At 32.2% G+C, this 25,467-nt stretch overlaps 1 long non-coding RNA gene across 1 annotated transcript; it reads left to right on the forward strand.

Moving 5' to 3' along the window:
- The first annotated feature begins 13,823 nt into the window (after positions 1-13,823).
- Positions 13,824-24,694, forward strand: LOC138703715 (uncharacterized). The gene is made up of 4 exons (XR_011333240.1): positions 13,824-13,960; positions 15,263-15,340; positions 18,361-18,388; positions 24,531-24,694. It is a non-coding gene; the product is annotated as an uncharacterized lncRNA (long non-coding RNA).
- Positions 24,695-25,467: the final 773 nt, after the last annotated feature.

Below are 25,467 nucleotides of genomic sequence, written 5' to 3' on the forward strand. Positions count from 1 at the left end.
AAATTTTATGTTAATAAGCAAGTCATTGTTACAGGATTTAAAATTGAGTTTTATAGCGCGTTAAACTGGCATTATTTGGGTAGTGGAGACATTCCTTATGATGTGAGAAAATATTCATTTTTAACCATAATATTCCGCCATCTGTGGTGTATAAGATATGTAAAACTTTACATATTTCTATTTTACACAAACATCTTAAATCATAGAAGTAAAGTAGATAGATTCTAACACAGAGAGAGAAATCTTGAGTTTAACCTGGAATTATTGTTAGAGGAAGTGAGTATTGTGTGTTTACATGAAATATTGTTTCTGCATATTCACAATTCAAATCATGATGACATTCTGCAATGATGTTTGTGACCTAATGAATACTTTGAACTTTTAATACGAGCCACAGGAGTGGAGACTTTTTATAGATGCCTCAAAATACAGTCTAAAGGGAGTTCTCCTCCACAATGGGAACATAATGCCTTCTGTCCCAGTTGCCTATGCAAGTATGACTAAAGAGTGATATGATATTTTGAAAAATATGCTGAGATTAATCAAATATAATGAGCACAAGTGGAAAATATGTGGTGATTTGAAAATAGTTGCCATAGTATTAGGTATGCAACAAGGCTACACCAAATATGGATGTTTTCTGTGAGGATGGGATACTGGCGATAGGAATTCCCATTATAAAAGAAAGATTTGCCCTGGACGTAAGTGGACAGTTGGAGAAGAAAATATACTGAATGAGAAGTTGGTAGCCAGTGAAGATGTTCTGCTGCCCCCTCTTCACATCAAGCTAGGCCTTATTAAACAATTTGTTAAGGCCATGAACACATCTGGAAGAGGATTTATGTACCTTTCAAAAACGTTTCCTCGTCTTTCTGCAGCAAAATAAAAGAGGGCGTGTTTGTGGGTCCCCAAATTAGAGAACTTTAGGACGACTCAGATTTTGAACAATGGCTTGCACCAAAAGAAAGAAGAGCGTGGTCTTGTTTCAAGAATGTAACGCAAAATTTTCTGGGAAGAATAAGAGCTAACGACTTCGAACAACTGGTTCAACAAATGATAAATGCATATAGAAATCTAGGATGTCACATGTATTTAAAAGTGGATTTCCTAGATTTACATCTACGTTAATTTCCTGAGAGCTGCAGTGATGTCTCCGACGAACATTGTGAAAGGTTCCACAAAGCTATAATGTCCATGGAAAGCTGTATGTAGGGAAATGGATGCCTGCGATTCTTGCTGACTATTGCTGGAGCATTATTAGAGATTGCAAAATGGAACACAAGAGAAAAAAATAAGACCTTTAAATTCTTAGCGAAAAGTGTATTTTGTTTATATTTTTAAAATCTTAAATAAATTTTTCCATATAATGTAATTATTATATTAAGGTTTGTATATATTTTTTGTTTCATAGTGCATAAAATGTTTGTAAATAATTTTATAAGTGACTAAATATTAATAGTTACATGTTTTGCCTACATAAATACAGACGTGGACAAATTATTAACAAAATGGACGATTTTTATGATAATTCTGTTTACAAAATTTGACTTTTCAATTTAGACCACATTTGACAATTTTGGATATTTCCATCATTACAGTAGGCAGAAATATGCAAAAATGCCAACTGTACAGTAGTTTTAATTGAAGAGTCAAGTTTTGTAAAAATATGCAATAAAAGTCTTCAATTTTGCTAATAACTTGTAAATTAGCAAAATTGTCAACTGCATTGAAGAGTCAAATTTTGTAAAAATATAAAACAAAAATCTTCAGTTTTGCTAATAATTTCGAAATATCCAAAATGTCAACTGTAGTACAAATTGAAGAGTCGAATTTTGTAAAAATATACAATAAAAACCTTCAGTTTTGCTAATAATTTGTAAATATGCTAAAATATCAAATGTAGTACAAATTGAGGAGTTAAATTTTGAAAAATATACAATAAAAATCTTCAATTTTGCTAATAATTTGGAAATACACAAAAATATCAACTGTAGTCTAAATTGAATCATATTTTGTAAAAATATATAATAAAAATCTTAAATTTTGCTAATAATTTGTCCACGTCTGTATATAGCGTGGAAACGAAAATTATTTAAAAAAATGAAATTGCAATATAACTTGAAAACTATGCGTGACACAAAGAAACTAATTACAGATTTGAATTCAGGAGGTAAATTTCCATTTTAATCATGAATGTTATACCCAGAAAAATGAATTTAATTTTTTTTTGTAGAACAGTGTAATCAATATTACAAGAAGGCCATGACTTGGAGGATTGCTGATATATTTAGAGCTCATTTGATGTAATAGGTCTGATGGTGGGAGCACGAGGTACCATACCCTCCTTCTTTGCCAACAAATGTAAAAACCTGGGGCTAACACACAGCATTGTGAAGGAAATAGCCATTTGTGCCCTCAAAGGATCGGTTCAGATATTGAGAAATCATTTGTATTGGAGTGATAATGGAAATTGAAAGTTATCTTAACCGATGGCTGTTGATTGGTTTAGATATCAATGCCAATACGTAAATCCGTACTATTATTTTTCTCGCGGTATATGGCATTTATATCATTCTAACCTATCTGATGATTTTTTTTCCCTTTCTTAACTGTAAATGAGCAAAAACGCTATTTAGATGTAAATTTTTCTGATATTTAATATATTCGATTCCCTCATCGTTTCAAATGCATATCATTTTACCTTTTAGATCAGTTTCCAAATTATACGTAATATGCTTTGTCAAATCTGGCAACCTTTTAAGGGGACTGGGTAGTGATTAGGAGTTAAAAACCTGATTTTTTTATTTTGTGTTTCAAACAAGAGTAATAAAGTTGCTCTTTAAAGAAATATATGGGTAGTGAGGATATCTTTGCAGATAAGCCTTCAAATCACTTCTTTAAATTTGGCGGCGCAAGTAATTCATAGGCTATATTTTTAATGCAGTTTTCTGTAAGTTGATACTTTCCAAACCTACGAGTAAGTGCATTTTTCTCTGAAACTACTGAATCTATTTACACGAAATTTTTTCACTGTTTTCTATAGTCTATGTTGTACAAAGTAGACCTACGGCTTTATGAATACTATACACTTAACAGGAGGAAAAAATATATATTCATTAAAAAAACGGCAAAAAATTGTTAATCGAAGTTTAACATTTTTTCTTTTTCCCTAAGGATGAAATATTTAAATAAATTTTTCTTTAGAATTTACCATACACATTTCTTGATAACTTAAAAAAATACAAAGTATATGAGTGAAGATTGTAGCAAGTAATGTGCACCTGAAGGATGGCGTACTTTAATCAAAGTGAGAGAACAGGTTATCAGTTAGGGCCTTTCTTTTACAATTGGATAAGAAACTAATTAGTTGTCTTTTATACCACATAATTCATAATGATTCATTGTATAACCATGGAAATTTTTATTCCATTCTGAACACTAAAAGTTTAGAAATATTGAACTAAATTTTTTACTAAAATTCTTTAATCGCATAGGCATCACTACCCAATCCCCTTAATAAGGGAAGCTAACTTTCTTCTTGTTCTAATTATCTGACATAATTCCAATATGTTGATTTTCATATATGTAATTTTTTGAGAACGTTTCTATTTTGGTTATTAAAAATTTCAAGAGTTACTAAAAGGAATTTACAGGTCTGATTCTCTGATTCCGAGTACAACTGTGTTTGGACATTAAAAACTACAAAACTTAAGAATGTTTGATGACATTATTACCATTAAAAATGAAATGAGAAATTCAACACTTAGAATAATAGTTTGCAAGGCCAACATGTTAACATATTAATAGCCAGACATAAAATGAAATAAATAAACTTTATTTCTGATCGACATCACTTGACAGAAAAGAATTTGATGTATTCGAGTGCATTAAAGAATATTCACTCGCTTTAAACAACCGTGCCGTAACGATCTGCTACTACTGGTTTCTACTAGTTTGCAAGTCCAAGATAAGTCAGGGATAAGATGTAAGCTGTCCATGAAAAAATTCATGAGGACAGGAGGTTCACAATTTCTTCGCTTTCCTTGAATTTTCCACGGAGTGTTCTCTACAAAATTGTGACAGATCGATTACGATATCGAAAATTGTGCTCACGATGGGTACACAAGGTGCTCACCGAGGAACACAAAACCAAACGAGCTTCCAGTGCATTGAACTTTCTCACACGTTACAGTGAGCAAGGCAATGAATTTCTTGACCATATCGTGACAGGTGACGAGACTTGGGTGTCTCACATGACACCTGAATCGAAGCAGCAGTCCCTGGAATGGAGGCACACTGCATCACCAAGGAAAAGGAAATTCAAACAAACCATGTCAACACGCAAGATCATGTGCACTGTTTTTTGAGACAGAAAAGGAGTCCTACTCATCGAATTTGTGCCTCGGGATGAAACCATTAATAGAAAAACCTATTGTCAGACCTTGAAGAAGCTCCGTCGCGCAATTCAGAAAAAGAGGCGTGGGATGCTGACCGACGGAGTTGTGTTGCTTCATGACAACGCTCGGCCACACACAGCTCGTGACACCCAAAATCTCATCTCTAAATTTGGCTGGGAACAAATTGACCATCCTCCCTACAGCCCGGATTTGGCTCCGAGTGACTTTCATCTGTTCCTGCACCTCAAGAAGTTCCTCGGTGGTCAACGTTTTGATGGCGACGATGAAGTGAAAACAGCAGTGCGGGAGTGGTTCGCATTGCGGGAGGCGAATTCTACAATGAGGGGATAAAAGGACTTGTGCCACGACTCGATAAATGCCTCAATAATAGTGCAGATTATGTTGAGAAGTAAGTGAAGTGTGGGGAATACAATGCAACAAAAATGATTTGTAAATATCTTCCCGTTTACTTACTACACCCTTTTGGAACTTACTTTAAGAACACGCCTCGTATTAAGAAACTTGATTTCTGGTCAATATCACTTGACAAAAAGATATTTGATTCATTCCAGTGTATTAAAGAGCTCATGGAAAATTTCGCTACATATGATATGCAAATATTGTTTTTTGTGGACATAATAATAATAATAATAATAATATTAATAATAATAATAATAATAATATTTATTTAATACTATACACTTGAGCTACATTAGGTACTGCAGCCCAAAAGAGCAGAAGCTCGTGCTCGGGCGCAGTTCAGATCAGTTATACAAAATACAGAGTGATTTATATAGAACTGACACATTTCTTTCATTAATTGTTTCAAAACGAATTGTGCTAGCGACAACTTATTATACCTAAAATGTAGAGGGATTTTGGGAGATTATTTATCTCTATAGAAAATGTTGTCCGGCGTTGTCAAATCCGGAGATCTCGGTGGCCACAGGTTCCTGGAAATTATTCGGTCGTCACATAACCGGATAAATGGAAACATGCTTCATCTGTCAACCATGTGATGGACAATATGGCAGGATTTTGCACAATTAACGTCTGAAACCAACGACAATAATTCAATCTTTTATCCTTATCTGGTTCCTGTAGCTGATGAACAACCGTAACCCTATATGGCTTTAGGCTCTCTGACACATTGAGTAGGTGTAACCTGTCTCCTGCGACAAACGTCTTAATGATTTTTTGGGTGACTGCTCCTGTCGTGCTCTTACGTCAACAACAACCGTGGGAAGCCTAGATGAACGATGCTTGCCCTTTTCACTCACCAGAGATCCAGTTGTTTCCAATTTGTTTACCAGTCCCAGTATTGTGTTTCTTTTGGGAGGATTGCGAACACCAAATTCTCTCTGGTATGCCCTTTGAGTAGCTGTAATTGAATTCGTAATCCAGTATTGCTTCACAAGGAAGAGTCGTTGATTTAATGTGTACTGCATTTTCACGTTGACACAAAATGTCGAAAACAGCTGCCAACAATAGGAATAAAACATAAACATCTGCGCATCTAGTGACAAGGAATCGAAACTCCAGAACATTCTGCTGTTGGTTTCAGACGTTCATTGTGCAAAATCCTGCCATATTGTCCATCACATGGTTCACAGATGAAGCATGGTTCCATTTATCCGGTTATGTGACGACCGAATAATTTCCAGGAACCTGTGGCCACCGAGATCTCCGGATTTGACAACGCCGGACAACATTTGCTATAGAGGTAAATAATCTCCCAAATCCCTCTATATTTTAGGTATAATAAGTTGTCGCTAGCACAATTCGTTTTGAAACAATTAATGAAAGAAATGTGTCAGTTCTATATAAATCACTCTGTATATCACAAAATTAAGAGAGTTCATTGAGCACAATAACATTAATAAATGGTAAAATAATACAGCATATAATAATAGGGTCTATATACAAGTAGAAAATACAAAAGTACATGAATATTAGAGTATCAATTTTTAACTCAATTAGCTTAAACAATTAAATAATTAATCTGATTTGTTTCTTAAATCTACTGGGTGTTCATTTCAAAGTGTGTCGTGACGTCACTGTTGTTAGGTCACCGATTTGAAGCGAGTTTCAGCTTATATGTTAGAGAAGTTGCCTATTATTTAAGGCGTTCTTCAATCTGAACTTGAGAACGTGTACGGTATAACTTGAACGTCGTAGCAACAGATGGCGGTCTATACGGTCTGTGTGCTACCATAACCTCTTTCGAACTGTGTTTTGCGCCGGCAAGTCGTACGCAGGGTATTTGTTATCATCGGTTGCGTACGGTAACATTCCACAACACAAATCAAATGCTCCGTGTCCATGTTGACCGTCGAAGTTAATGTCAACAAATACGTAAGTAATCGTCTTAACCTTCTCCCCATATCCCGACAGTACGTATTTCCAAACAGTTCACATTCCTGCCACTACCGGCGTTACCGTACGTATCGGTACTACTCTTCAGAATGAACGCCGTACTTGCTAGGCAACTTTTCTGCCTCTTAGGTTATGCACCTCTGCGGAATTGTAGGAAGATTGAATTCTCTAGGCTCATCGGCTAGCCACATGACGGCATACAGCGAGCAATGACACATTTTGAACTGAACACCCAGTATGTGTGTTAAGTGTACTTAGCTCAGGGTAAGCTCTAATTAATGTATTATATATTTTGGGTCCAACATTTCTGCTGTGTTTTAATCCACCAGTTGTGTGGCATTTGGGAGTATTTAGAAAGAAACTATAGTTTTGTCTCGTATGGTATTCATGAGGATCAAATTTAAATTTACTGTGGTTTTTATGGAAGTAAATCAGCAATGTTTGTTTATAAATTTGTTCTAGATTTGATACGCCAAATTCCTGAAAAATTAATTTTGTTGGGTAATCAAAAGATTTATATAGACAAATTTTGATAATTCTTTTTTGGAGCAAATTTAAATGATGGAGAGTCGATTTTGCCATTCCTCCTCAACCTAATATACCATACTGAATTATTGATTGAAACAGAGCTAAGTACACAGTACGCAGAACATAAACAGGTAAATAAGAGCGTAGAATGGAAAATTTGTGGATTGTTTTACGCAATCTGTTACACAGAAAGGAGATATGTTTGTCCCATTTTAAATGTTGGTCAATAATAATGCCTAAATATTTAACTTGTGAGGATATACTCAAAGCGTTACATGAGCAAGTAGGTAGGTTACAATCATGTATTGTTATACTTATATTATTATTTATTTGTAGTTGCTCAAGGCCATGTGATGTTAATGGAAATGGTATTAATTTTGTTTTAGAAACGTTCAAAGAAAGTAAGTGAGCATCTAGCCATTCTTTAATAATATTTATTTATCCATTTAAATTTAAATATACAGAATAAAGAATATAATTACAAAACAAACGAAGAGAAATACAAATAAAATAATACAAGCAATATAAAAAGAAGATACAGTAGTATTAACAAAATTTGAGACCGAATGAGCAGCGCTCGTGCTCGGTCGCAGTTCAGATATAATATTAAAATAACAAATAATAATAATAAAAATAAATAAGTAAAATAAAATAGGAACTAAGATATAATTACAGCGGCAATGGAATTATATAATATAATATTAACACTAGAGAAGAATAAATATCGCACATGAAAAGTAGGACTAATATATATTTCAAAATTATAAAATACAAATATAATATAGCTTGATTAATTCATACACATATGCTATAAATTTATTTAATCAAATTGAAGATATTAACACGTTTCTAATTTTCTTGTTATATGTTAGTGGGTTACATGTTAGAAGTTCTGGGTGTAATTTAGTTAAAGCATTGTACAACCGAGGGCCAAAATTTATGCTATGCTTTAGACCAGCAGATGTGAGACATTTAGGTTCTATTAATGTTGAATTAATATTTCGTCTTGTGTCATAATTGTGTGTCTGTAATACAAACTTATTACGATTTTTATGATAAAATTTTAACAGCGTATACTTATAAATTTGTTCAATATTAAATACATTAAATTCAGAATAAATTAATTTAGTTGGATAATCGAAACGTTTCTTCAAACAAATTTTAATTATTCGTTTTTGTAGTAAATTTAACGGACTAAGATTAATTTTTGTACTTCCACCCCAAACAATTATACCATATTGAATGATAGACTGAATAATGGCCAAATAAACATTTCGTAGAACTCTAAATACCACTGTTAGAATTTTGATAAGTTTCATTTCAACTCGAACCGCTAAATATAACCACAGTATCATAAGCATAAGAATACAGAGTACCAGAATATTTCTCAATGTCAATTTTAAGTAAATCGTTGATATATATTAAAAACAAAACAGGACCTAAAATCGTCCCCTGAGGTACACCTATATCAATGTTACGTGATTTACTAAGGTGCAACCAAGTTTCCACAGTTTTAATCAACAACTTTTTGAGTACATTCCGGAAGTAACTAAAAACAATGACGACTATCACAAAGATGGTGAACCCGTTTTTAGGCAGTTGCGTTCAACTGGTTGAAATTCAAGAAATGTAACGAAATCTAGCTATAACGGCTGGAGGATCATGTAGCTCAGTCGGCAGACTTGCTGGGCTGCTTATCGGGCTTGGGTTGGATCCCCCTTTGGTCTCATTGGTTTCTTCAGAGGTTTTCCCCAGCCGTGGGACTGAAGCTGGATGGTCTATGGCGAGTCCTCAGTCTCACTTCATTTCACCCCCTTCGGTCTGATTACCTGGTCGGATTTTTTTCCGAGGTTTTCTTCAACCAAAAGGCAAATGTCGGGTAATTTTTTGGCGAATCCTCGGACCTCACCTCATCTCACTACGTCTCGCCAAAATAATGTAGAAAATTGTAAAAATTTGTAGAAAATTACAAAATTGTAAAACAGCAAAAATTGTAAAATAATTGTAAAAATCATAATTGTAAAATTCTGACTTGTTCCACATCTTAAAGCTTCATTACTCATGTAAGATCTATGGAATATAATAAATGAAATGAAAATTAAAAAAAAAAAACATCTTCTGTGTTATAAAGAGTATTTTCATATAACGAACACATACCTTCACAAAATTTTGCTGAAAATACGAGTTTGCAACGCCTTCCTTTGATGGAATTTATCACTTTTTATTGAACTATTACCACAGCGTCACGGTGGTAATGGTTTGAAGTACTAGAAATGATGTTTACCTAATATTTCGTGTAATTGTTGCAACATATATAATTCAATTTGGTCATAGTTAATAGATAAGATAATGGTTAAAAATTGTATTTGGGGAACAGTCGCTTTTACGGTCGATTTGCTACAAAGTTCAACATAGAGAGGGTTGGAAAAATGGTGGGTTTATAAACTGCAAAGAGGACTGCATCATATAGGAATGGGATTGATGTGGGATAAGGGTGATAATAATAGAAGAAGTGTATGGCGTAATGCGAAGATGTAATTAACTGATATCGAGAGGCAAGAGATTGAGCTCCAATGTTCGGAAAAGTCCTCACTACATTTACAATCAGATTTCATGCTTAACTGGGGGAGGTGTGACCACATAAATTCTTGTAACAAAGACAGCAGAGCAGGTTTAGCGTGGCTAAGATTGGGGGCATGGAAGTGTAATAAAATTGTCAACGAAGAAAGGAGAGCGCCTTTGTCCACTGTGCAGAGGAAAGGACTCCTACAGACATGTTTTATTGCAGTGTGTCGAATTGGAACATGTACGGAGAAAATATCTACCACAATCGATACTAAGTCAGAATAGGAGTTCGCTTGCATCTCTTGACCTCGTGGGGAATAGAGAATGGGAACAAAAGACTGGATTGTTCCTCTTGAAGGCGAGAAAGATTAGAACTGCAGCTGTCGAAGTTTGTGATGCGAACTGACGAAGGAATAATGGTAACTACTCAGTTATACACTTTTATGTCTGTATAAGATTAGGGCATATTATACAGGGACATCATTTCATTTTTACTAAAATTTTTAATATTAACCCGGTTATACCTTTGGATTAACGGTTGAGAATCGAAAACATCGTTTGCTACCCCTTCCACGACTGGAGTTCGATGAGACTGGCATAAAATACAAACAGATCACTTTACTAGGTATAGGAGGGAAGAAAAGTAGTTCATCCATTTACGTAAACTATAAAATATCGCAATTTTGAGTTTGATAGTTTTAATTAGGTTTTTGTTTAATCAAAATACAGTACTGTATTAACAATAAGAGTTTTTACTCACGAACTGAGTTATCCATGCGAACATATTCATTATGCAGTGTACTGTGTATGATACTGTCTACAGCACATTAGCGTACAATGTAGAGAATGAAGTTAAATTGAAAAATAATCATAATATGGATACTAAACACATTTGTTAAAATGGTGGCCGTTCATTTTGATATAGGCTTCAGTTCTTTTGTGCATATTATCGCACTATAGACTATTGCATCTAATTCCAATTACCAGTCTCATCCTTCGTACTAGTAACTCATGTTGAAATAATTCTATACCTATTATATAAAAGAGTACCTTACGTACTGTAAATTGAATCTTCACTTCTGCCCGATCTGAAAAGATAAAATTACTCAGACATGCTATCTACTGTCCGTCCAAGTGGTTTTGTCACAGGATCGTAGAAAGGGGAGAAATCACGTGACAGTTAATTACTTAACGAGGCCCTTTTATTTAAGTTATTTTAAACAGTCGTATAATATTACGTAGACGTCTAATTCCTAACTGAAATTAATGCTTTCAGAAAATAGCTAAGACGGCCGAGCCACTAGCGTTTATAGAGGGGCGGGCAGAAGACCCATGCATTGCATTTAAGAGAAAATTCTGATAATATTTATAATATTGCTCAATAAATCAATCTATGTATCTATCTATGTATCTATGTATCTATGTATCTATCTATGTATCTATGTATCTATCTATGTATCTATGTATCTATCTATGTATCTATGTATCTATCTATGTATCTATCTATGTATCTATGTATCTATCTATGTATCTATGTATGTATCTATGTATCTATCTATGTATCTATGTATCTATGTATGTATCTATGTATCTATCTATGTATCTATCTATGTATCTATCTATGTATCTATGTATCTATGTATCTATGTATCTATGTATCTATGTATCTATCTATGTGTCTGTCTGTCTGTCTGTCTGTCTGTCTGTCTGTCTGTCTGTCTGTCTGTCTGTCTGTCTGTCTGTCTGTCTGTCTGTCTGTCTGTCTGTCTGTCTGTCTGTCTGTCTATCTATCTATCTATCTATCTATCTATCTATCTATCTATCTATCTATCTATCTATCTATCTACTTTGGGTGGTATCCACTGATTTTGAGTAAAATTATCAATATTTTCGATTTTACAAGGATTTACATTTTTGAAAAGGGGCTTAGTACGGGTACGGAACTGGGGGGGGGGGAAGGTTTAAAATAAAAGTCTCGCCCAAAAGTGGGTCGCGCCTTCAGGAAGTTTGGGAACCACTGATATACACGCAATCTTACATTTTTCTTTTCAGAATATAATGTTACGAGTTACATGGAAATATAAATACAGGGCTATTCAAAAAGAAGGAGCAGATTTCAAATATTTATTTCTTCTAAACTACAAAAGATAGAAACACAATTCCAACGTTTCTGGACAGACAAAAGTTTAAATTTTGAACAGTCCGGGTGGAAGTCCCAATCACGGCCGTATTGGCGCTGTTGCTTGTCATGCCCGGCCGCATTGGCGCTGTTGATTGTCTGTAGTAAAATGGCAACACAACAGGAGAAAGCATTTTGTGCGAGATCGTGCGTATTTGCTTGTTTTCCGCACAGAACCAATACGCGGTAAGTGTGAAATACCACATTCAGTATTCCCAACGTAACACACATAATAATTTCCCTCTTCTTACCGCTTAAGCACGACATTCATTTTACTGCTTTATGCTTTTAACATATTATTTTTAGAGACGTTTAACATAGTAATAATTATACATTGGAAACTTACACTGCAATTTCACCTAAATTGCAATGTTAATTATTGTTTTTAAATATTTGCAAAAATTAAGTAAAGTCTACTACTCCACGAAACTTATTGCATTCCTGATACAAGTAACATTAAGGAAGCCGTGAAAAAATCAACGAGATTCCAGATGCCGATGTTATTACTGCAATATGTTATATAAATAATATTGTTAAAATATTAAAATGAAAAATAAATCATTACATAACCTTACCGTTCGTTTTAAGTACGCATTTATAGACTGGGGGGGGGAAAGACGGACGTATATCACGGCCTGCTGGAGTATAGTAAACACAGAAAACATTTTACAGCAACAATGTTGAAGAAAGATATTTTGGTGTTGAGAAGTTGGCGTCATTAAACAGAAACCAAGATGGAGATTTTATTGCAACTAATTAGAAATTCGTCTTTCAGGTATGTAATAAACGATCTCCGCACAAAATAATGTACGATACACGAGCGGTATGTTTGTTTTCATGTTCTCGGAAATTAAAAAAGCTCAACTACGTTTCGCTTTTTCAATCTTTTCCTGGACCATGAAAACGTCAACATACCGCTCTTGTAACGTATATTACTATTGTGTGCTGCAATTAGCAAAACTAGAGTCCTTTATTGAAGTTCAGCGTGCTTTTCGCCGCCAGTTTAATAAACTGCCGGCTCGTCATAAGCAGATTCACCAGCGGCATCGAACATTCGTAGAAGATGGTTGCATCTGCAAACAGAAAAGCACGGGACGTCCACGCACATCGAATGAAAATGTCGAGCGTATTCGTACAGTTTACGAAATGAGCCCAAAAAATCCACAACACGAGCAAGCAGAGAACTGGACATTCCTCAACCAATGGTATGGCGAGTTCTGAAACACCGTCTGTACATGAAACCGTACAAACTGCAGTTATTGCAAGCATTTTTTCCTGACGACCACAACAATGACACCATTCCAGGACGTTGGATTGGAAGAGGAGGAGATCAAACTTCATCGCCGTTGGCCTCCCAGGTCTCCAGACCTCACTCCTTGTGATTTTTATCTGTGGGGTTACGTAAAAGACCGTGTTTTTATCCCCCCCTACGCCTGACATTGGCCTTAACACTGCAATCAACAGCGCCAATGCGGCCGCGCATGACAAGCAACAGCGCCAATGCGGCCGTGATTGGAACTTCTACCCGGACTGTTCAAAATTTAAACTTTCGTCTGTCCAGGAACGTTGGAATTGTGTTTCTATCTTTTATAGTTTGGAAGATATTAATATTTTAAATCTGCTCCTTCTTTTTGAATAGCCCTGTATAAGTATTAGTGTTCTTAGTCCAAGCATTATGCAGTCATTTGTATGCATAGTTTGTAGTGATATTTCATATTTGCACAACACTTCCCTCCCCTTCATCCTGCGCGCTCAGTTCTCTTGCGTCAAACCAAATACCCGCCGTAACATTGCCAATCCTCGCAATCATATGCAAATAAATAGAAGCTCGCAACTTCCTAGACGTACACAGAAGTCTGACAAGGCTACCTAGACCACGACGACGTAGCACGGGACTGTCTTTATATCCAGTGAGGTAAAGATACACGAAATCAGTATTTCTTAATGAAATATAGGAAATATATAATACACGTACATTCATAATAATTTCAGTTTCAAATGTATATGTCTTTTGTGTTTTACGAAAGATTTCACAAGTAGAAACTCGCAATTTATAGTTATAGAAAATATATTTCTCATATTATTCAAATACAAGGCGTTAAAAAAGTATCTAATACTTTAGGAGGTGCTAGTATGCACCAAAACAAGAAAAATAATGTCTAATAAACATGGGTCCTACTAAACATACTTTCTGAGATCTGGACACTTGTTCATAAGAGGTGCTCAATGTGACGTCCATTCATGGCAGTGCATTCCTCTGTCCTTCGGCGTAAGAAATCACACAATCTTTGAAATTGACCTGGTTGTTCTTGATAACCAAAAGTCTAGGGAATTTAGATTTGGGGAACGGGCAGGCCAAGGTGTGGGGCTTCCCGAATCAATCCAGCGGTCCTGAAATTTCAGCATCAGGTGTTCACGCTCATTGCGGAACAAATGTGCTGGTGTGCAATCAAGCATGAACCACATCTGTAGTCTTTGCTGACATGGCACATACTCCAGCAAGGTAAGCAATACATTAATAACAAAGTCCTGATAACGATCCCCAGTTAATCTCTGTGGTAGCACGTATGGCTCTTAATCTATCACCAAGAACGGGTACCCACGTTGACTGAGATTCGGTGTTGTGCCTTATTTCTTCAACTGCATGGGAATTTTCATCAGTCCACACATGCTGATTACGAAAATTCATAACACCATCTCTGCTGAACCCCGCTCATATCCGCACGAGATTTTTGTTTTCAGTATTCCTTGCAACGTATCATTATTCCATGCCAGGGGTGCCAACTACGGTATGGTTATCTGGTAGCCTTCTGTACTGTAGGGCAGAAAAATGCATTGCCATAAATGGATGTCACATAGAGCTCCTCCTATGAATAAGTGTTCAGATCTCAGAAAGTATGTGTTGTAGGACCCATGTTTATCAGACTTTTTTTCTTGTTTTGATGCATATTATCACCTCTTAAAATATTGGATACTTTTTTAAACATTCTGTATATCGTTTGAAATAAGTTAGCATTCCACCTTGAACCTTATTTTACAGATTTAAACAGATGCATTCTTTTTAGTCTGTATAAAGTGAATACTTGGCTACTGTAAATATGTGAACTCTGCAATCAGGAAAAATACATTAATGATAAGATTTTTATGTAATGTATGTGGTGAAAAACATTGTGTTTAACTACTGATTGATGTAAGTACTTTGAATTATTAATTGCAGGTGACTTGAACTAGCCACTGTAAAATGTCGACCTCTCATTGTTTGGTGTTCCTTTTTGGATTTCTATTCGTGATAATGGTAACATTTTTTTTAAATTACATTAATTTTATTCAAACTTGTAAGCACGGCAATTTTCTTGTTTCGAAGTATTGTATTGTATTGTATTGTATTTATTAACATTCCATGGCATTCATACATGCTTAGAGCTAGAATATGGAAGAAGTAAAAAAACTTAATACCATTATAAAATCTTAATTTATAGTCACAGTCTAGATGAAATATATACAGACGTGATTTACTATGTAGTCTACTAGTACAACACAAAGTTTTAGTATCAGTTTCATGAAGTGTTATTGAATGTCATGAATTCACCTACAGTATGGAAGGCGTGAGAAATTAGGTACTTCTTTAATTTGGCCCTAAATAATTTTATGTTTTGAGTTTAATTTTTTATATCGATAGGGAGGCTATTAAACATTTTTACTGCCATATAACGCACTCCTTTTTGATAGCACGATAGACTTGCCGATGGAGTATGAAAGTAATTTTTTTGACTTGTATTTATGCTATGAACTGTTGAATTAGTTACAAAGTTTTCACGATTACATACGAGGAAGATTATTAATGAAAAGATATACTGACAAACCATGGACATTATTTGTAGTTTTTTGAAAATAGCCCTACACGATTCCCTAGATTTGGCACCTACTATTATTCTAATTACTCTTTATTGTAGTAGAAATATACTGTTGCTATCTGTGGAATTTGCCCAGAAAATTATTTCAAAACTCATTACCGAGTGGAAGTATACAAAGTATATTGTTTTTACGGTATTGATATTTACTATCTTTTGCATAGATCTAATAGCAAAACAAGCTGAATTTAGTTTGGGGGTAATTTCTTCAATATGATTTTTCCAATTTAACACATTATCGATTTTTAAGCCAAGAAATTTGGTTGTTGTTGTTTCTAATAGTGATCTATTATTAATTATTGCGCTAGAAATTTGCGACGTTGAATTTGGACAGGATTTAAATTGAATAATGTTAGTTTTGTTACAATTTAATACCAATTTATTGACTGAGAACCAGTCACATATTTTGAAGAGAATTTCCTCTGTTGAAGATTGGAATGTCACATGTATCATAACAATAAGTGTGAAGATGAATTAAAACAATACTCAATTATCAATTTTATTCAAAATTCGCTATAATATGAGCCGTTCAGAGCAGAAGTGGTGTAAGTCAAAAATGGGTAATGAGGGTTAAAGAAAACATTCTGTAAAATATAGCGCAAAGTAGCAATTAATATTCAATTTATCTAACCTATTAATAGTCAGTGGATAGCAAGAAGGACATATTAATTGCTACTTTGCGCTGTGTTTTATAGAATTTTTACTTTAAACCTCATTACACAATTTTGACTTACACCACTTTCGCTCTAAACGGCTCATATAATGAATGGCCCATTCGCAATTAGTCTTTTCTCAGAAAATCATAATTATTATAAATAAAGTAACTTACTCTGAAAACGGAAAGGTGATGAATAATTATTGAAATTAATATGGCCAAACAATTTATTTATTTATTTAAATTCAAATATACAGAATAAAGAAATATAATTACAAAACAAACGAAGAGAAATACAAATAAAATAATACAAGCAATATAAAAAGAAGATACAGTAGTATTAACAAAATTTGAGACCGAATGAGCAGCGCTCGTGCTCGGTCGCAGTTCAGATATAATATTAAAATAAAAAATAATAATAATATAAATAAATAAGTAAAATAAAATAGGAACTAAAATATAATTACAGCGGCAATGGAATTATATAATATAATATTAACACTAGAGAAGAATAATATCGCACGTGAAAAGTAGGACTAATATATATTTCAAAATTATAGAATACAAATATAATATAGGTTGATTAATTCGTACACATAGGCTATAAATTTATTTAATCAAATTGAAGATATTAACACGTTTCTAATTTTCTTGTTATATGTTAGTGGGTTACATGTTAGAAGTCCTGGGTGTAATTTAGTTAAAGCATTGTACAACCGAGGGCCAAAATTTATGCTATGCTTTAGACCAGCAGATGTGAGACATTTAGGTTCTACTAATGTTGAATTAATATTTCGTCTTGTGTCATAATTATGTGTCTGTAATACAAACTTATTACGATTTTTATGATAAAATTTTAACAGCGTATACTTATAAATTTGTTCAATATTAAATACATTAAATTCAGAATAAATTAATTTAGTTGGGTAATCGAAACGTTTCTTCAAACAAATTTTAATTATTCGTTTTTGTAGTAAATTTAACGGACTAAGATTAATTTTTGTACTTCCACCCTAAAACAATTATACCATATTGAATGATAGACTGAATAATGGCCAAATAAACATTTCGTAGAACTCTAATAGGTAAGTAGCATCGAAGATTAACGAATCTATAAATTGTTTTACGAAGTCTCTTACAAAGATAAGTAATGTGATGAGGCCATTTTAAATTCTGATCAATAATGATACCCAGATATTTTGACATACGTGGCTGCTTTCAAAGGTGGACATTTACAACTTTTGGGATCTAAACAATTTTCACTGTGCATTATTAGTCTAAATTTATCGCTAAATTTTAAATTTTGAACACTGGCAGCTGTTAACGAAAAAGGAACTAAAGTTGATTTAGATATATTTAAAGAAAGGAAGTTGGAATTAAGCCATTTTTTAATAAAGTTAGCATCTATATTAGCATTTCTATATGCTTCCTGCCAAGAAAAACCACTGAAAATAACTACTGTATCATCCGCATATGAATATATAGATCCATTAAATTTTTCTGAATTTATATTTAGCAGATCATTAACATATATTAGAAGTAAAATAGGTCCCAAAATTGTTCCTTGCGGTACACCTATATCAATATATTTGTATTCACTAAATTAAAAGTGATATCCTGAATTTGGTAAAGTGCGTGTACTCTAAAACATTTACAGTATAACATGACTCAGATATGGCTCTTTAACAATTGTTATAACCACATATTATATCGTTGTATTATCTTGCTCTTTTATAAATTTTGTTTCAGACGCTTGCTGCCCCGAGCCTCGCTAAAGGTGAGTCAGTAATACCTTCATCGAAGTCCAGTGTTTATAATTAACAATCATAAAAACAATACATGAAGAAATCTATTAAATTTATAGTTCAAGGGACCTTTAAAAAATTGAAATAAATTAAAAGTTACAGTGGTTGGTACGCATTGTATTAAAAACCTAATATAATTAGAAACATTGAATCCAGATGTTTGAGATGGGCAGGGCATATAGCATGAATGGGTAAATTCAGAAATACATATAGTTTGTTAGTTGGAAGATCTGAAGGATAAAGACCTTTGGGGTGGTCGAGACGTAGGTGGAAGTTAATGTAAAAATGGATTCGAGAGAGATGGGATATGATGCTAGCTAGGGACTGGTTTAATCTTGTTCAGGTTAGAGACCGATGGCGGGCTTAAGTGAGGATAGCAATGAATCTCCGAGTTTTTTAAAAGCCAATTGTTAGTAAGATATAGTGATTTATATCAACGTTTTGAATTGTGAGATTCGTATTATTAAATAAGCCCCCTTTCATATCACCGTTTAAAAATTGTGAGATTCATATTATTAAATAAGCCTCCTTTCATATCAACGTTTTGAATTGTGAGATTCATATTATTAAATAAGCCTCCTTTCATATCAACATTTTGAATTGCAACATTCATATCATTAAATAAGCCTCCTTTCATATCAACGTTTTGAATTGTGAGATTCATAATAATAAATCAGCCTCCTATCATAGGCCTATCAATGTTTTGAATTGTGAGATTCATAATAATAAATGAGCCTCCTTTCATATCAACGTTTTGAATTGTAACATTCATATTATTAAATAAGCCTCCTTTCATATCAACGTTTTGAATTGTGAGATTCATAATAATAAATAAGCCTCCTTTCATATCAACGTTTTGAATTGTAACATTCATATTATTAAATAAGCCTCCTTTCATATCAACGTTTTGAATTGTAACATTCATATTATTAAATAAGCCTCCTTTCATATCAACGTTTTGAATTGTAACATTCATATTATTAAATAAGCCTCCTTTCATATCAACGTTTTGAATTGTAACATTCATATTATTAAATAAGCCTCCTTTCAAATCAACGTTTTGAATTGTGAGATTCATAATAATAAATAAGCCTCCTTTCATATCAACGTTTTGAATTGTAACATTCATATTATTAAATAAGCCTCCTTTCATATCAACGTTTTGAATTGTAACATTCATATTATTAAATAAGCCTCCTTTCATATCAACGTTTTGAATTGTGAGATTCATAATAATAAATAAGCCTCCTTTCATATCAACGTTTTGAATTGTAACATTCATATTATTAAATAAGCCTCCTTTCATATCAACGTTTTGAATTGTAACATACATATTATTAAATAAGCCCCCTTTCATATCAACGTTTTAAATTGTGAGATTCATAATAATAAATAAGCCTCCTTTCATATCAACGTTTTGAATTGTAACATTCATATTATTAAATAAGCCTCCTTTCATATCAACGTTTTGAATTGTAACATTCATTTTATTAAATAAGCCTCATTTCATATCAACGTTTTGAATTGTGAGATTCATAATAATAAATAAGCCTCCTTTCATAACAACGTTTTGAATTGTAACATTCATATTATTAAATCAGCCTCCTTTCATATCAACGTTTTGAATTGTAACATTCATTTTATTAAATAAGCCTCATTTCATATCAACGTTTTGAATTGTGAGATTCATAATAATAAATGAGCCTCCTTTCATATCAACGTTTTGAATTGTAACATTCATATTATTAAATAAGCCTCCTTTCATATCAACGTTTTGAATTGTGAGATTCATAATAATAAATAAGCCTCCTTTCATATCAACGTTTTGAATTGTAACATTCATATTATTAAATAAGCCTCCTTTCATATCAACGTTTTGAATTGTAACATTCATTTTATTAAATAAGCCTCATTTCATATCAACGTTTTGAATTGTGAGATTCATAATAATAAATAAGCCTCCTTTCATAACAACGTTTTGAATTGTAACATTCATATTATTAAATAAGCCTCCTTTCATATCAACGTTTTGAATAGTAACATTCATATTATTAAATAAGCCTCCTTTTATATCAACGTTTTGAACTGTAACATTCATGATAATAAATAAGCCTCCTTTCATATCAACGTTTTGAATAGTAACATTCATATTATTAAATAAGCCTCCTTTTATATCAACGTTTTGAACTGTAACATTCATGATAATAAATAAGCCTCCTTTCATATCAACGTTTTGAATAGTAACATTCATATTATTAAATAAGCCTCCTTTTATATCAACGTTTTGAACTGTAACATTCGTATTATTAAATAAGCCTCCTTTCATATCAACGTTTTGAATAGTAACATTCATATTATTAAATAAGCCTCCTTTTATATCAACGTTTTGAACTGTAACATTCATGATAATAAATAAGCCTCCTTTCATATCAACGTTTTGAATAGTAACATTCATATTATTAAATAAGCCTCCTTTTATATCAACGTTTTGAACTGTAACATTCATATTATTAAATAAGCCTCCTTTCATATCAACGTTTTGAATAGTAACATTCATATTATTAAATAAGCCTCCTTTTATATCAACGTTTTGAACTGTAACATTCATATTATTAAATAAGCCTCCTTTCATATCAACGTTTTGAACTGTAACATTCATATTATTAAATAAGCCTCCTTTTATATCAACGTTTTGAACTGTAACATTCATGATAATAAATAAGCCTCCTTTCATATCAACGTTTTGAATTGTAACATTCATATTATTAAATAAGCCTCCTTTCATAACAACGTTTTGAATTGTAACATTCATATTATTAAATAAGCCTCCTTTCATAACAACGTTTTGAATTGTAACATTCATATTATTAAATAAGCCTCTTTTCATATCAACGTTTTGAATTGTAACATTCATATTATTAAATAAGCCTCTTTTCATATCAACGTTTTGAATTGTAATATTCATATTATTAAATAAGCCTCCTTTCATAACAACGTTTTGAATTGTAACATTCATATTATTAAATAAGCCTCCTTTCATATCAACGTTTTGAATTGTAACATTCATATTATTAAATAAGCCTCTTTTGATATCAACGTTTTGAATAGTAACATTCATATTATTAAATAAGCCTCCTTTTATATCAACGTTTTGAACTGTAACATTCATGATAATAAATAAGCCTCCTTTTATATCAACGTTTTGAATTGTAACATTCATATTATTAAATAAGCCTCCTTTCATATCAACGTTTTGAATAGTAACATTCATATTATTAAATAAGCCTCCTTTTATATCAACGTTTTGAACTGTAACATTCATATTATTAAATAAGCCTCCTTTCATATCAACGTTTTGAACTGTAACATTCATATTATTAAATAAGCCTCCTTTTATATCAACGTTTTGAACTGTAACATTCATGATAATAAATAAGCCTCCTTTCATATCAACGTTTTGAATTGTAACATTCATATTATTAAATAAGCCTCCTTTCATAACAACGTTTTGAATTGTAACATTCATATTATTAAATAAGCCTCCTTTCATAACAACGTTTTGAATTGTAACATTCATATTATTAAATAAGCCTCTTTTCATATCAACGTTTTGAATTGTAACATTCATATTATTAAATAAGCCTCTTTTCATATCAACGTTTTGAATTGTAACATTCATATTATTAAATAAGCCTCTTTTCATATCAACGTTTTGAATTGTAACATTCATATTATTAAATAAGCCTCCTTTCATAACAACGTTTTGAATTGTAACATTCATATTATTAAATAAGCCTCCTTTCATATCAACGTTTTGAATTGTAACATTCATATTATTAAATAAGCCTCCTTTTATATCAACGTTTTGAATTGTAACATTCATATTATTAAATAAGCCTCCTTTCATATCAACGTTTTGAATAGTAACATTCATATTATTAAATAAGCCTCCTTTTATATCAACGTTTTGAACTGTAACATTCATGATAATAAATAAGCCTCCTTTCATATCAACGTTTTGAATTGTAACATTCATATTATTAAATAAGCCTCCATTCATATCAACGTTTTGAATTGTAACATTCATAATAATAAATAAGCCTCCTTTCATATCAACGTTTTGAATTGTAACATTCATTTTATTAAATAAGCCTCCATTCATATCAACGTTTTGAATTGTGAGATTCATAATAATAAATAAGCCTCCTTTCATATCAACGTTTTGAATTGTAACATTCATATTATTAAATAAGCCTCCTTTTATATCAACGTTTTGAATTGCAACATTCATATTATTAAATAAGCCTCCTTTTATATCAACGTTTGGAATTGTAACATTCATATTATTAAATAAGCCTCCTTATATATCAACGTTTTGAATTGTAACATTCATATTATTAAATAAGCCTCCTTTCATATCAACGTTTTGAATTGTAACATTCATATTATTAAATAAGCCTCCTTTCATATCAACATTTTGAATTGCAACATTCATATCATTAAATAAGCCTCCTTTCATATCAACGTTTTGAATTGTGAGATTCATAATAATAAATCAGCCTCCTATCATAGGCCTATCAATGTTTTGAATTGTGAGATTCATAATAATAAATGAGCCTCCTTTCATATCAACGTTTTGAATTGTAACATTCATATTATTAAATAAGCGTCCTTTCATATCAACGTTTTGAATTGTAACATTCATATTATTAAATAAGCCTCCTTTCATATCAACGTTTTGAATTGTAACATTCATATTATTAAATAAGCCTGCTTTCATATCAAAGTTGTGAATTGTAACATTCATATTATTAAATAAGCCTCCTATCATATCAACGTTTTGAATTTTATGATTCATATTATTAAATAAGCCTGCTTTCATATCAAAGTTGTGAATTGTAACATTCATATTATTAAATAAGCCTCCTATCATATCAACGTTTTGAATTTTATGATTCATATTATTAAATAAGCCTGCTTTCATATCAAAGTTGTGAATTGTAACATTCATATTATTAAATAAGCCTCCTATCATATCAACGTTTTGAATTTTATGATTCATATTATTAAATAAGCCTGCTTTCATATCAAAGTTGTGAATTGTAACATTCATATTATTAAATAAGCCTCCTATCATATCAACGTTTTGAATTGTAACATTCATATTATTAAATAAGCCTGCTTTCATATCAAAGTTGTGAATTGTAACATTCATATTATTAAATAAGCCTCCTATCATATCAACGTTTTGAATTTTATGATTCATATTATTAAATAAGCCTCCTTTCATATCAACGTTTTGAATTTTATGATTCATATTATTAAATAAGCCTGCTTTCATATCAAAGTTGTGAATTGTAACATTCATATTATTAAATAAGCCTCCTATCATATCAACGTTTTGAATTTTATGATTCATATTATTAAATAAGCCTCCTTTCATATCAACGTTTTGAATTTTATGATTCATATTATTAAATAAGCCTGCTTTCATATCAAAGTTTTGAATTGTAACATTCATATTATTAAATATGCCTCCTTTCATATCAACGTTTTGAATTGTAACATTCATATTATTAAATAAGCCTCCTATCATATCAACGTTTTGAATTTTATGATTCATATTATTAAATAAGCCTCCTTTCATAACAACGTTTTGAATTGTAACATTCATATTATTAAATCAGCCTCCTTTCATATCAACGTTTTGAATTGTAACATTCATTTTATTAAATAAGCCTCATTTCATATCAACGTTTTGAATTGTGAGATTCATAATAATAAATAAGCCTCCTTTCATATCAACGTTTTGAATTGTAACATTCATAATATTAAATAAGCCTCCTATCATATCAACGTTTTGAATTTTATGATTCATATTATTAAATAAGCCTCCTTTCATATCAAGGTTTTGAATTTTATGATTCATATTATTAAATAAGCCTGCTTTCATATCAACGTTTTGAATTGTGAGATTCATAATAATAAATAAGTCTCCTTTCATATCAACGTTTTGAATTGTAACATTAATATTACAAAATAAGCCTCCTTTCATATCAACGTTTTGAATTGTGAGATTAATATTATTAAAAAGAACTCCTTTTTCTTTTACAGCGGATTGCTTGAGTAAATATGATTGCTGGAGCTACTGTGGTGGTGTTTTTGCTGATGCGTGTGAAAATAACGAATGCATCTGTAAACGACATTAAAATAAAATTTGCTCACGTAACACGTGTACTGTACTACTGATATGTAATAAAACATAACTTGACACTGAATATTGTATCGAGTTTCATTATTTATATTACCAATTTAAAGAAAAAATCAAGCGGACTTGCATGGTTTACTACACAGTGATATAACCAGCAAGCTATCTAAACACAATAGCAGTCATAACAATGCCTTTTCACCATACTTAGAACATACCTAATGTTTCAAGTGGATTTGTATTCACCTGAGGCAAGTTCCATGATCTTTCTAGCTACATTACTACACTTATTACGCAGGTAAGTATACTTGTCTCAATAGCCCTGACTCCTCTACACCCGGCGCTATGCAGTGATACAGGGGCACATTCTTCAGGCTATTCCCCATTTCAGCTTAGTTGATAGGCTTTTCCCTCTACTCACACTCTCTACGATCAGTGAAAGGGAAGCTGCTACTGTCCATCTTGCTAACGTTCGACTGATTTACTTTCAATATAGTGACAAATTTTATTATTGAGAGTGTTTTGCCGGCAATCTATGTTTCGAAAATTTATACTAAGCGTTTATATTTCATTTTATTGGTATTTATATCAACTGATACATTAAAAAACTACTGACAGCAGAAGATAAATGTTTTCTTGACTGCTAGTTGCTGCTCTACAGCATACACAATGGGAGGGACAATCTACCATGTGTCACTCCCCCTGACTTCATAATACGAACCACATTGCTCAATTTAATTAATTACTACTTGAAAATATTGTAAGATTTTAAATAATTCCACACCTATTTACCTAGTCTCTCGCTCCACACTTTTAGCATCCCACCACAACCGTGATACACGT

This window comes from Periplaneta americana, chromosome 7, assembly GCF_040183065.1.
Source record: "Periplaneta americana isolate PAMFEO1 chromosome 7, P.americana_PAMFEO1_priV1, whole genome shotgun sequence".
In the NCBI taxonomy this organism is placed as follows: Eukaryota; Metazoa; Arthropoda; class Insecta; order Blattodea; family Blattidae; genus Periplaneta; species Periplaneta americana.